General features: G+C 30.8%; 1 protein-coding gene across 4 annotated transcripts in view; it reads left to right on the top strand.

Moving 5' to 3' along the window:
- The window catches only part of LOC113555556, a 243,451-nt gene that overhangs the window by 215,162 nt on the left and 13,171 nt on the right, over window positions 1-15,118 (top strand). The gene's annotated exons all lie outside the window — the stretch shown is intronic.

Raw genomic sequence — 15,118 nt, 5'->3', positions numbered from 1 at the left:
CTTAATACAACAATACAATTTCATACATATTAATTATTATTTTCATTTTATTGGATACTTTTTAGAATAAAGTATATATTAGTATGGTTTTTTTGATTAATGTTTTTAAAGATTTAAAAAGCGTATCAATAGTCTTATTGAAAGCATATTAATAAAATGTAGATTTAATCGTAGATATTGGTACTTAGTATTATAAAATATGTTTAAAAATTATCTTTCAATATTTTAAAATATTGATTACCTAAGTCTGTAATTAAATTAAGCTCAGAAAGTTATTTCGAAGAACTATTACAATAGTAACATAAAAACTAAGAAAATGTAAGTTATTTTGGTTTAAATAAAATCTTGTACCATTAAGGTAAATATATAAAAATGTAATGTCGTAAAAAAATGTATAGTAAAGTTTTTTTTTAATATATATATATTATATATTACAATATATGTATAACATTTATTAATTATCATTTAATGATCTATTGTGACAAAAACAACACTATGACATGCCTATAAACGTAAAAATCTTTATCACGCCGCCATATAAAATATGTATATTACCTGTAGTGCATTTTGACGATATGGCGGTAGAAATGGCTGCAGAAAGTAACTGACCCAGCATTCACAAATCGATAAAATGTTCGTGTGGAAATAAATATCGCTGAGCAAATCGTTTTCGTGTTAAGAGCTTATTTTCAGCTTAAAAGTGAAAAACGCTGATTAAATCGGACGCGTGATTTTCGATCGCGTGTTGTTATTATCCACCGCGAGTCCGTGAGTACATCCTCCGGAGCTGTCCTCCATAAAAAAAAAAATACATAGGTAGTATCCGTTGCAAATGAAACCGCCGAAAGCCATTAGGTTCGTTTCCACCCGTATAAAACGCAACGATCATAATTCATAAAGTTATTGTTTGAGTATAAGCTTTTGCGGAAAATGCGTTTCCCCTCCGTATAATATTATACGTTTCTTTATTTTTCTCCCCATTCTTTCGTCTATGCCTTTTCCACCTGACGTACCATTAATACAATATAACGTCGCACACACAAACAAATATATATATATATATATTATATATACATATATCAGCAAGTCGATCTCCCGAAATATCATAAAGGTCGTATATTGGCGTAGGGGACGGCAGAGACGACTAAAGTATATATACAATCGACTTTATCGGTCCCTCGTAATTATTGCACCCCGTGACCCGGAAATCGATTTGCTAGTTATTATAAATAATATTATACGCATTACGAGAGACGACAAATAGTAACGTGGCATGCACTCGGACATCGGGAACGCGAATAGAGGGTTAGGTCTACCGAAGAAAATTAGCTCAATTTACATTTAAATGTTATCGTACGCCGTAAAGCGCGCCATTCCCGTTTGCCGAGAGTCGTAACGACGGCGGCCGGTGCCACAATCCATAATATTTTATTTACCGTCTACCTACCTAAATACGTATACTGCTATCGACAATAAAGTATATAAATTTAATATTTCTTTATTTCCCCCGCCCCTTTGACTCGTTTATTTTTTTACACACATTTAGGTCGTAAACTCGTAAACTTTTGTCGTTTGTATTCCCAAAAGCAGCGTACACAACGATTAACGCATCGGAAAAAAATATTTCATTTAAAAATAACACAATATTTTGTCGGTTGCTACCATCCGCCGCTCCGCTGAGACCGCGGTTGACCATTCCGGCCACGTGCACGTGGACATGTTCTATGACAGCTTGGCCTGGCGGACTTCTGTAATACGGCGCAGTAAACGTGTTATCACGCCATTGTGTTCAATCGATTCGACTAAACACCTGTTTAATAATAATTTGAATGGTTGCTGCGCGCCTATACTAGAATTATATTATTAAAACAGATATATAATAAGTAATAATATAGAAATAAGCAGGCAACGGCACGGAAAACAAGCAGAAGAGTTTCTAAAGGTAGGGCCTTATAGATTCAAAAATGTACCACAATTTAAGTATTTGGGTACAATGATCAACCAATCAAACAATATGGAGTATAAGATACTTAGGTACCAAATGGACAATAAGTGTTATTACGCAATGGGTAACTTACTTAAGTCAATAACACTTAAAGTTCAACTATACGTCACACTAATAAGATCTATAGTACTATATGGAGCGCAATGTTGGACTGTAAGGATAAGTGACGAGTCAAAACTGAGGGTTTTTGAAAGAAAAATATTAAGAAGAATATAATGGACCATGTCGTGACCCGCAAACAGGTGAATGGCGTAAAAAACACAATAAGGAGTTATATGACCTGTATAACAAACCGGATATAGTTAAGGAGATAAAAAGAAGAAGAATGGAATGGGCAGGTTATGTGTGAAGGAAACCTGATGCTATGACAAAGACGGTCTTACAAGAGAATCTAAGAGAGAAAGACCACTAGGAAGACCCCGAATGCGATGGGAGGATTGTGTAAAAAAAGATGTAGCAGTTTTCTACCCGGAGGAAGATTGGCGTATGCTAGCTCAAAATTGTGAAGGATGGAGGCAGTTATGTTTGAATGTGTGGTCTCAAAGGCCGTAAACAAAAAAATATATATATAATAAGTACGTCATCGTCGTCGTACATATTATCGTATTGTACTATTGTGTATTATTGAGACTTTGTTACTAAATTTGAAAGTTTTTTTTTTTTATTAATTTACTACGCAAATTTAATATAATAGGAACGCGCATATATTATAGTAAAATGCATTCAAATGACGCTAATACACGCACCGTTTGAACAAGTCGCATTTCGTGCAGAGTTAATACAGCCGGGCAACGCGATCCCAGGCCGTCTATAGTTGTAGGTACGATGGCTATTATATTACACCCACGTCTCACAGTCAAATCCTCTACACCACAATTGTGTTTGACTGTAACCGCAAAACGTGGGGAATACACACCGCAAACGATTGAATACTGCAGAATTCAAGACGTGTCTAATATAATAATAAAGAGGGTGCCATAACGATTTAGTTTATAGTTTTGATAAGACTCTAGCTCTATTACAACGCTAACTATACCTAACCTTTTCGAGGCAACAAACGTCGAGTGTTCCTTAACGATCGATATAATATCATCTTATTATTATATAATATACGAGATCTCCCGTCGATTTAATAATAATGTGAAATTGACGATCTCTCCAACTGCTCTCGACGAACGATATGTTTATTCGCGTTTAGTACGACTGTGTTTGTTTAAGTAACAGTACTGATTAAAAACTTTATTCAAATGTATTGGTAACCAAAGTGGTTTTTCATCAAATGAATATAATAACAAGTATATGATGGCTCAAGTTCACTCGTAAAATAATACTTGTAAAAATACTTAGTTCAATGCACAATATTATGAGTTCTCATTATAACGTACATAACAGTCATAACACAGAATACACACTACACGTCTACACGTGTAAACATCTGCGCACTCAAATATAAAATATTAAAATATCCATCGAAGCCGAATAGGTAATGACTTACAAGCAATAATTTTAATGGGAAGCACACACATTTTAATAAAAGAAAACTAAGAAGTAAATCGATTAAAAACGATTTTAGTTTTATATTTGTACTACTTTTCGTTTTTTAAGAGGTGACGAGGTGTGTAAAACGAATTCAGAAATTTGAAAATAACATTTCGTGTACAATAGTAATAATAATAATAGTAATGATAATATAATGCGGTGAAAAGCGCACGCAGAATAATATACTTATACCATGTTTGTACGAAGACGTGACAAATAATTCAGTTTGGCTTTATTTAAGAAAACACACGTCATGTAGTCGTCGTTGCGGCTTTACAGAAACAATAAAGAAAAAAAATGTTGACAAAATCTCGCGCGTACGGTAAAAAAGAGATGGTATAGGAAAAAAAACGACTACGAAAGAAAAAAAAGAAAGAAAAACAATAATAATTCATTTTTTTTTCCGATATTTGTTTTATTTACAATTGTCGGGTGGCGAGCAATACAACTGACAAGGTTTACTTATTTATTATTCGCGTTTCGCCTGGGAAAACAGGCGAGTTATATACATATTTTACACAAGACCGGGGAATAACCGTTTGTGGCGGTAGTTTTTGACGTATACCGATGAAAAATGATTATCACGAAGCCCCTACAGACCATTTCATTTGTCATGTGACCGCCGACAGCCAATAAAATCAATACACGTGTACACTATAGTCTATTGGATGTAATATTTTTAATATTATAATTTTTATCTGTATAACATGCAGTCATTGTCTATAAAGGTATATTATCGTGATAATATGATGGTAATATGGTATATTTGTGGCGAGTATCCACAATAATGGGATAACATACGAGAATTGACATTCGATGATGCGATACCGCCGATACCACTTTACGGAAACAATATTAGAGTTTTAAGAATCAAATAAATATTAAATATATTACATTTGTAATATACATATAGGTATATAATATATAGAATAGAATAATTGTATTACAGCGTTAAGGGTTAAGTCAGATAAAGGCTACGAATGAACACATACTATTATATTTTGTGCGGTACTAAAGTGCATGTCTAGTTTTTATAATCGCAAAATAAATATATTTTCTGATTTTTATTTTTCGGAAAAATGAAATATATTTCGTGAATTGGTCAAGAAATAAACTTCACAACATTTTCTGTAAACCCTAGATATAATTATTATAATATTTTTTCTGTGTGAAAAAATTGTTTAGTTTACATGACAAGAGCTACTATATATCTTTAGTTCGCCCACGGGGACGCACACACTTCTACACGCACGGACACACACACATACACAAGTATTTTATTATGTATGGTCGGTATGTCTATGGCGGGCCGGTAATACGATTTAACTTGCGACGACGGATGGAAAATAGCTGCGCGCGCCCTTTGAAACGGAAAAAAAAGGAGGCGAACGGTCTGGGCAAAAAGGGACAAAACGCCTGGAGGAGCCTTTGGCTGGTCCTTTTATGTATATAAGATATAGTATCGCTGTAAAGAGGGGGGGAAACGAGCACGTCCACCCACAGTGTATCCACTCGTCCCCCAAGGGCTTTGGCAACCGCGACTTGCAATGCCGGAACGGCAGGATTAAAAACTAAAAGTACCCACGATTAATATAACGCTGCAACGCGAGCGGGAATCGATTATTCTTATTATTTTTATATTTCCAAACCGTACTACTGTTATTGTCACGAAATATTCCACGCGTGAGAGGAGGAAGTTTGCAATAAAAATCTCGATTGTAATAACAAAAAATAATATAATATCAGGTTGAGGAGGTATCAGCCTTATTATAATATATCATTATTCCTGAATACCGCCGTCACCCTAAAATTCAGAAATATTATACAGGGTAATTTACCAAGCATACTCACCCCCAGTGTTTCCTTTAATAATTAAATTATTCAAATTTTGATTTTTGGAATTATTAAGTAATAATATATATTATTATATTTGTTTTAAAAATCTCAAGATATTTTTAACTACTATATAGGAATACATTTATTCAAATTACCCTCCGCCCCCTCATTTTTTTACTATAAATTATGTAGTGGATAATTTTATTGAAAGTGATGTTTCAAAATTCAAAATTCAAACGAGCAGTTTACCAGATTCTCAGTTATTAAAATATTTTTATCCGGATAATAGTCTTAAGAATAGTTTTATAAAAATATAAAATATATGTTATATTGAATCTAGTATTTTTGATTCTTTTGCTACCATTTTTAAAAATTATAAATGTCATCAATATCGATAAATTAACAATTTTTCAAATAAAATAAAATTATGCAATTCAATAAAACTTTTGATAAAATAACTCTCATATCTTCCAAACTTATTATCACGGACTTGGACCTATGTTACACAAAGTTAAATAACTTAAAAACAAGGTGGATATAATATATCAAGTATATAATATATATCCCACCTTGCTTAAAAACTATTCGTTCGAATTATGACATAGATAATACGTTAAAATTTTCTTTAAAAATGTCTAAAACAGATTTTTGAGTAAGTAACGACATTATTTTTAAAAATGTGGTGAGCGCGCTTAGTAATTCACCCTGTACATTATTATTTATTGCGTTCGTTTAATATCGACAGAAGCATGTAATTTATATATATTATGTGTGTGTGTGTGTGTGTGTGTCTGTATAGGTAGGTTATATAATATTGTTATGTTGTAGGTATTTGTCGGCGAAACGAATTTTTACGTTTCTTTTTCTCCGTTTTGTTTACTTTCGATTTCCACTAACCCCGCGGCCCCGCGTTTCGCGTACGGCACAATATTCTTTGTGTGTTATACACACTTTATGCACCGCCACGCCACCCCGATTGCCGCCACTGCAATCATCACGCATCGACGTACGTATATATATATATATTATTATTATTACAAGTGTGGCGCGGCGGCCGAGACGGCCCGTGTACGATGTCAATGGAAAAGAATAATGTATATACACAGATGGGTAGGTATTTCGTTTTGCGCGTTTTACTAGAACCGTCGACCGCTTCTAATAATAACGTTCGAATATATATGTACACGCAATGTCGTAGTTGTCATTACTGCTCTCCAAAAGTTGTATCATATCGGTTTGAAAACAGATTTTGTGCGAATAAAATATCATAATATAAACCGTGCGCACCACCGCCATCGCGATCGTGTTTCTCGTACTGCAGTATGCTGGGTAACGACGATGTGTTTCGCGCCTATATACTTATAGTCGGCACTCGCGTGTGTATAATAATATAGACGAGTAGTTCATTCGTGTAAATCATTATGGATTTTTTCTTTTTGAGAAAATAAACACGCGTTGTCAGAGAACCCGGTGCGACACGTTCCACCGAAATACACTGTGCCGTCGCAATAAACCGCGCGTTTCACACAATCGATTTGCTAGCAGGTGAACAATAATAATTTAAAAAACGCGAAATTAATTAAAAATGGTGAGTATTTACATTTAAAAAAAAAATCCACTCTCTCTAGTAAAGGTATTATATACTACTTTACAATATAGTCTTGTCAGTTCGCTAAAATGTAATTACATAGCCGCCAAATTGTCGTCGCCTCGTCATCAAGTATTCGTTTTTTTTTTATATATAAATATTTTATCATTATATTAATATTGTAATACTAATACACTTAGCTATAAACTTATAAAATAAATGTCGATCATTTTACTTTACAAGATTGGATATTTTATATTTCGACACAAGGTGTTTATTGTTTATACTACGGTAATTTATGTGATATTCTTTCAACCACATAATTTATTTGTTTTGAGTTTCCCATAAATATAAATATCTTTATGATGTTTTTTTTTCAAATAATTTTAAATAAATGTTATGGTCATATTTTTTTAAAGAATGATAAATTACGATAAATATTATGCAAATTCTAAACTGCGTAAAAATATACTTTACAGCTACGAAGTCAGTACGAACTACGTACATAAATGTTGGTCTACCTTCAAATGATTCATATGCATCTACACTACAGTATAATGCTGATCCTATATTTGATTCTCAAAACGAAAATCAGAAAATATTTTTCTAAACTAAATGTATTAATAGTGTACTACTCTTGGGTTGTAATGTAGGACTGATTGCAGCAATCATATATCTCGGTACATACAACATACAACGGACGCTATATTCGCGTATATCGACCATATAATATGGATTATAAAGTAGATAATATAATATGATTATATATATTTTTTATCATGATTAATAAAATAATCAGAAATTGAATTAAATGGTCGGTGGATCGAAGATAAGTGAAAATTTCCGTTTGGATTTCTGTCATCGAACTGTATTTTAAGTGGCCATTTGACAAAAATCCAATAACTCGCGATACATTCTGTCCGAAAACCTAGCTATAATAATATATATAATATTATTATTAAACTGTATATAATACCTACATATAATATAGTGTTGTTCCACAACAAACCGTTTATTTTTCCGATTGATTTATAACAATAACCAGAGAGTGTGACCGTGTAACGGTGTAGCTACAAAACTTTCGGACAGTTTAAGAATTATATTACGATATCCCGGTAAATTGACCACGTGTTAATTAAAAACCCGTCGCGGGGGTTTCAATAACGTATAACAATAATCCCACGGGACGACGGCTAGACGTCATCTGCTCCGCTTGTCACGTGCTCGCAAAAGTCACGTGTTGGAATATTATTGTCGTTATGATATTATATTATATATTATCACGTTTGTGTATACAACAACATATACGCACGCCTAACACGTTTCCGCAAGAAAGACCGAAACTACCTTTTTTGACTGCGTTTATAATGCAAGTAGCGGTGGTGTAACATGAACTGTGTCCGCGCGTAAGAAGAAAAAGGTCTTACATTTTTCGAAATCGTTTTTGGACGCGCGTGCTCAAACTTTTGGAAACCGTCTGTTTTTGACACCGGAAATAGCTGTGTGTGCATATATAGGTACTTACGCCGGGTGTTTTCGCCCAAAACGTTTTGACAGACCAAACGGGCGACGGGTGCGAGATAAATGGTTCTCGAAAAAATCAAATTATATATAATATACCATACATGTTTTGGGTACAGGTTAATAGCGATTCGTCATTTATGTAACCATAAATCATAATTCTCATTATGTAATTTGCAAAAGAACGTTATTGACATTGGGTCCTGAGATTTTAAATCGTATCCACTGAGTTTAATAAAAATATTATTGTATATTATTTTAGTATAAGCGATTAAATTAAGTGGTTTTTGAATTCTCGATATTGCAACAACTTTTTCTTTTAAGCCGTTTGTTTGGTCGGTTTACAACAAATAGCTTTTTCCTCAATCACTGAAAATCCACTTCTACAACTTACTTTAATTTTTTTTTTTTTAATCCAACAATAATCTATTCTACTTCTTTTTTTTTAATCCAGATTTCAGATATGTATACGAGTTTATTAGTTTCTTTACTGCTGTTATTTTACATCTTTCAACAATATTGCATCTGCAATACTATTGTAGCACATGTATGATTATAATATAATATCATATTTTCTTTAGTTAGCAATATTATTAAATCAGATAGATTTTTTTTTTTATGTCGTGTCATATTTTTAAGAACAATGTTTATGTAGGTAGCACTAAATTCTGATGCCAATAACTTGTAAATGTAAATTTATTATTATCTACTATCATATCTTGTTTATTTTTAATGATTATTATTATTCTTTCAAGATACTTCAAATATGTTAGTTGTTGTGTATGTTGTTACTGTTCAAATATTATTTGTCATGAAATTATATCATTTACTGTTCTATTATTCTTAAGGGTTCTAATCTATTTATAAATAAATATTATGTTTTTTATTATTCAGTAAAATATATCCCTCCGTCGTCTTATTACATATGTTCATTATAAATCAAATTTCCCTAATTAAGATACCCGCATCTCTTCATCGTTGTCTTATTTATATATATACTAAAACAATAAACAAAATAATAAGGGAAACTAATGGAATACTATGAAATTAATAATTCGTCAAAATCGTAATTTTTTGTAAATATAAATTATCAAATGAAAACTATTGTCTTAATCCACATAACGTCTGTACAGTTGTGATCATTTTGGAAACGAAAACGCAAGACTACAATATTATTGTATTGATTTGTAAATTATTTTAAATATATTTTACCATTTAATACATGAAAAGAATGATATTGTAAAAAAATATATAATATTTAAAAGCACTGTAAAATATAGCAAAAGACAATAATATAATACAAGAATAAAAAACTATTTTATTTAATCAAGTTTTGTTTGAATAAGGACTAGTAAAAAATGCTGAATAATTATGTTCACCACAAAACCTTTTTTGTACATACCTTTGACACGAACGACTGGCTGGTGTAGTTTATCTCATGGTGTGTATTATTTCTTGCACTTATACATTTACACTACAATTCGATATTAACATAATTTATCGATTAGTTTTCATGTTTAATTTACATAACACATAGACGATAATATTATACATTCATTTGAACACGGTAATTGTCATAACTAAAATAATATGGCTATATATAAATCATAATTTAAATACACAATTTTGGGCGTTAATCAAATATAAGATATAGTACATTACCACAACTTCATAAAGTCATAAAAATTTTATAATACATATTACGCACATTAAGACTACTTAAGTCAAATTAGTAGTTTATATATTTTATATAATAATATATATAATTACAGTATCGCTAGATATACTTATACAACAGTACCACTTATATATACTTCAAGATGTATCATAGGGTAGACATTAGCTATAGCTTCTCCCAGCGGCCAGCACTATATACCTAAAATAAATACATACACTCAAATATTGTGAACGTAATATAATGATAATGATGATTATAATAACCATAATAATAATAGTAATAATAATTGATAACGTTTTCGGACAAAGAGAAAGGCAAACAACAAACGACTGTCTAATTTAAATACTCGATTATAAACGTTAAAGCAATTTGAAGGAGGATGATGATGATGACAGAATTCAATTTGTCCTAAAACCAAAGACGTCAAGAACGCTGAACTCATTAAGATTTGCGATCCCATGACATTTTTGTTGGAATTTGGCGATGATTCTGGCGACGATCACGATTCGACCCCTGCTAGTTACTCATCGCATTGTTTTTTCCCCGTCATGAAACCAATTCCATTTCTTATTCCTCGGAGGCACTGTTGTTACCTCCCCGTGCAAATTGAATTCGCATATTATAATACAACTCGGTGCGTCGATCTAACTATGCATGAAATCGTTCTCGATTCAAAAAAAAAACCATAAATATACTTCAATTAACTAGCCGTATAAAAAAAAAAAAAATATTTAGTCTGTCGTGAATTGAAAATGAACAGAAGAAAAAAAGCATTATTTATATAATATTATAATAATATATTATTATTATAACAACGCATTTTAACTTATTGTTTTCGAGAAATAATAAATGATTTAATCGATTCTGCTAAATGAGTCATATTTGTACTACTAAGAAAACGAAAGAAAAGTTTTTCATTGTATTTACTTAAAGATTATTACTTATTATTACAATATAGCTTCTTCGAAAAACTGAAAAATGTAAAGAGTTTATTTTATGTTTAAATATAATTTTATTTTAGATATTTGAAGTTTAAACGATATGGAATACTCAATACTATATTGTTAGTAGTATAGAAATTAACATTTATATTTCAATGATAGTACTTTTCCATAAACTTAGCCGCATCTGCGCAACTAGATTAGGACCAAGGAGCTTAGCCCACAAATAGGCTAAATATTAATTGGATAATAAGTTACAAAAATATGTTTTGTTTTTCAATGAGGCATACAATTTGCTAAGAACGAGAGTGCTACAAGACAATTTCTAAAATTTAAAAATGCTTAGATTGTTTAATTTAATGAGTATTCTGTGAAAATACAAACTTCTTTTTTCAAATGAGAACCAACCTTTTCTACTATAAACAATTTACCTGATTTTGCATTTATAAATTTAAATAATTGAAAATATGGTCTTTAAATATATTTGAAAATGTCAATAGTTAAAATCTGAATAAATACATTATTAAAGAAAAATAGGGGTTGCATGGTTGGTGACTCATATTGGATAAATATTATTTTATGTATATAAATATTGATATAAATTTATATTTATTACAAGCCATTTGCAAATATATACTAACTTAGTAGAAAGCGTGTAAGGAAAATATCTACAGAGATTAATAAGGAGAAAATATAAAGGATACAGTCCCTCTCTTTACCACTACCCCATCCTTCTCAAAAAAAAAACAAAACGTGGTTCTTGTAATTGTACCTATGTAGGTAGGTTCTATATAATTTCTTCAACTTAATCCAATGAGAGTAACATTCACACAGTGAAAATTCTCTTCCTAACCTCTTCATAACCTAACCTAAGGGGTAGTAACGCGCTAGACACGCTGCCCATCCCAAATGATACCTAAGATATTGTCAAAGACTGATAAAATCATTTCAATGTAAAAAAAAATGTAGATTAGTAGTATAGTTCACCTACACATCACGATGACACATTATATAATTAACACCACAACACGCTATAACGATTATAAAATCGTAAACATCTGCAGAAGACGGAAAAACTAAATCATCACGGCCTTCCGGAGTGTGCCTGTAAATAATTTACGAATCGTCTAGATCTCCTGTACATTGTGTCGTAACTATATTCGCGAGCGTTGATGGATTTATTAAATATCGTACCGTTTGCTCGATAGTTATACATAAGCTTATATATACACGACGTCGTAATACATGATAATAATAATAATAAAAAAAATAATGATATATCATTATACTCATGGCTTGCCGACCGCCTTCATTCACCAAACTATTCAAACATGTCCTGCATAAATTTTATGAAATTCACACCCAAGTGAAAACCGATTAACTTATAAATAGGTACTTATCTATAATTATAACCATAGACAAGGTTATTCTTTAACCATGGTTATAATTATCATCGATTATTAATCGTACATCATGTTTCCTATACTATGTTATCAATAATACACATAATATATTATACATAAAAAAAAAATTTTTCATAATTTCATACATTAAATTTTTTCGTGAAAATTCATTTCAAATTCAAAACCCTGAATAAAATAATATCATATGTATATGGACTGTACATAGATGTGGTCTCTACATAATCTATACAATCTATGTCACTGCTTATAAATTATGATTGGCCAATTAATCGTATAAATTGGCAGGGTGTATTGTAACGGAAGATTTTCCCCTATCGGACCGGCAAGTTTGAAATATTATATCGTATAATATAGTCGGTTCCGGGTGGACGAAAAATTGCATGTCATACATGACGCGAGTTGACAGGACAATAATAATTTGCCTTCGTCGTGTGTAGAAAACAGAGGAGAAAAAAACCTTTATTGCGGTACTTTGTGGTGTATCTGGACGTTATGGCCCTCGTATTTATATACTGCGCAGCTATACAGTGATCCAATTTAAGAATAACCGCGTCGCCGTCGTTAGTATAATATATTATATATTTTAAGGTACACACGATTATGTGTATATAAACGTAAGTACGCGCAAAGTACTGGTTATTAATATTACGAAACGTTGACGTAAATTTTCATCTTCATTTTTTGTTTTTAATTCTTAGGCATTTTTATCAATTTGGTAAAAACGAGTTATTATTTTACTTATCATCACGCGAATACGTTGTCGAAAATCGTGTTTCCCATTACTAACGGATAGATTTTCCTTTTCTTTTTTTTTTTTTTAATGTCATTAAACGCGTAAAATAGTGTTTTGGTGTGTACACAATACTATATACATAGTAATATTATATTTTAACGTACATTTAACCTGGAACTTGAAAAAGCCGACCTCGCACATTTCAATCGTAAATTTAATATATTGGAGCACGACTGTCGTTCTTTCGTACATTATTTATTCTGTATTAGCTAAACTAACGCGCATTAGCATTGTTCAATTATGTATACGAAAATAAAAACGAAACCCATATTGTGTGTAATAGTCGTAGGGAAACGCGGGCCGTGTGACCTTTTCGGTTTTTTGAATATTATTATTATATAGGTATACTTGAACGGTAATTTACGCACCATGGTCTCATCACGGAATTGTGATAATTATCGACCTTATTATTACCTATATCGTTGTTATCGTTATTTTTATTGCTTATTTCAAATGCCGTACTAGAAATTAAAATTAATATATTATTATTTTATTAATATTAAACTTGTACACGCATAGGCATATTACGTACATAATATTATAATATAATAATAAAGGTATGCGCAGTAAATGTAATTACTTTAATATTGTTTCGGTTGTTCTTTAACGATTATTCGGCACGATTTTATGTCATCAAAAAGCAAGGAAATGCGACACGCGAGGGAATAACAATGTCTATCGCCAACATTTAAAAGTTTTCGGTTATACAGTTTTGATGCATAAATACATATATTGTTGTCGTCGAACTATTGTTTTTCATGGTTTCATCGTCCACATACAACTAAAGATATGTATAGATTATTCACATTTAAATCAAATATTTTTCAATCTAACAAGATTATGTGTAGTATAAATATATTATTTTTTAAATACATTGCAGAATGTATCGTATAAATCAATTATATAATTAGAAAATTATCAATAAATACTTTATACTTGCCTAAAATTAATGTCTATGATTGAATAATAGTTCCATTATCGATTTTATACAAATGGTTTTTAAGCGCGATAAGTATTATATAACTATTCTATTATTTTTCATAAGTTAACAATAATAGTTATTATAAAAATCATATAATTCTCAAATAAGCTCTATAAATCCCTTGAATAGGCTAATAGCACTTAAATGTTTGAATAGTAGTTTGGCAAAGCAACAGTTTTCAATCCGCTTTAACTAATGACAAAGTTTCAAATTAAATTCCGTATCTAAATTGAATTTAATATTAATACGTATTTACTAAAATTAATAAAATGATACTAAATATAATTTATATATACATATACACCACTTTTACAATAATAATTTCATAAATTGATATTTGTAAATTTTCAATGATGTAATACATAATACATAATAATGTATTATTATAGAAGTTTAAGAAATCAATCTCATTGTTGAATAGATGATTGAGTTCATAATTTAAAACTGTATTATTAATGCTTAAAACCTTAAAATAATAATTTAAAAGTCAATACTGCCCGAAATAAAAATAACTTTTTTAATTTAATATCAATATTTTTAAAACTGAAACATTATAATATGTAGGTTAATTCAGTAATTTACGTAAATGGAAATAATTTAGATACCATTGTTTTTTCACCATAAAGATATTATTATATAAATTATTTGTGTACACGAAAGTAAATATTTCACGGATAGCGGATAGCGCAGTCGAACATAATTTTCCGATTCCGAGGACAAACTTCTGTGGCATCCTCCGGCAGTTTTGGCTTTAAACCAATAGAACATTTTCTGATAAATACTCGACGAGGAAGCATTTTAACATAGCCAC

Source organism: Rhopalosiphum maidis, chromosome 4 (genome assembly GCF_003676215.2).
Source record: "Rhopalosiphum maidis isolate BTI-1 chromosome 4, ASM367621v3, whole genome shotgun sequence".
In the NCBI taxonomy this organism is placed as follows: Eukaryota; Metazoa; Arthropoda; class Insecta; order Hemiptera; family Aphididae; genus Rhopalosiphum; species Rhopalosiphum maidis.
Note: the sequence above shows the minus strand (reverse complement) of the source record. Positions and strands in the feature narration are given on the sequence as shown.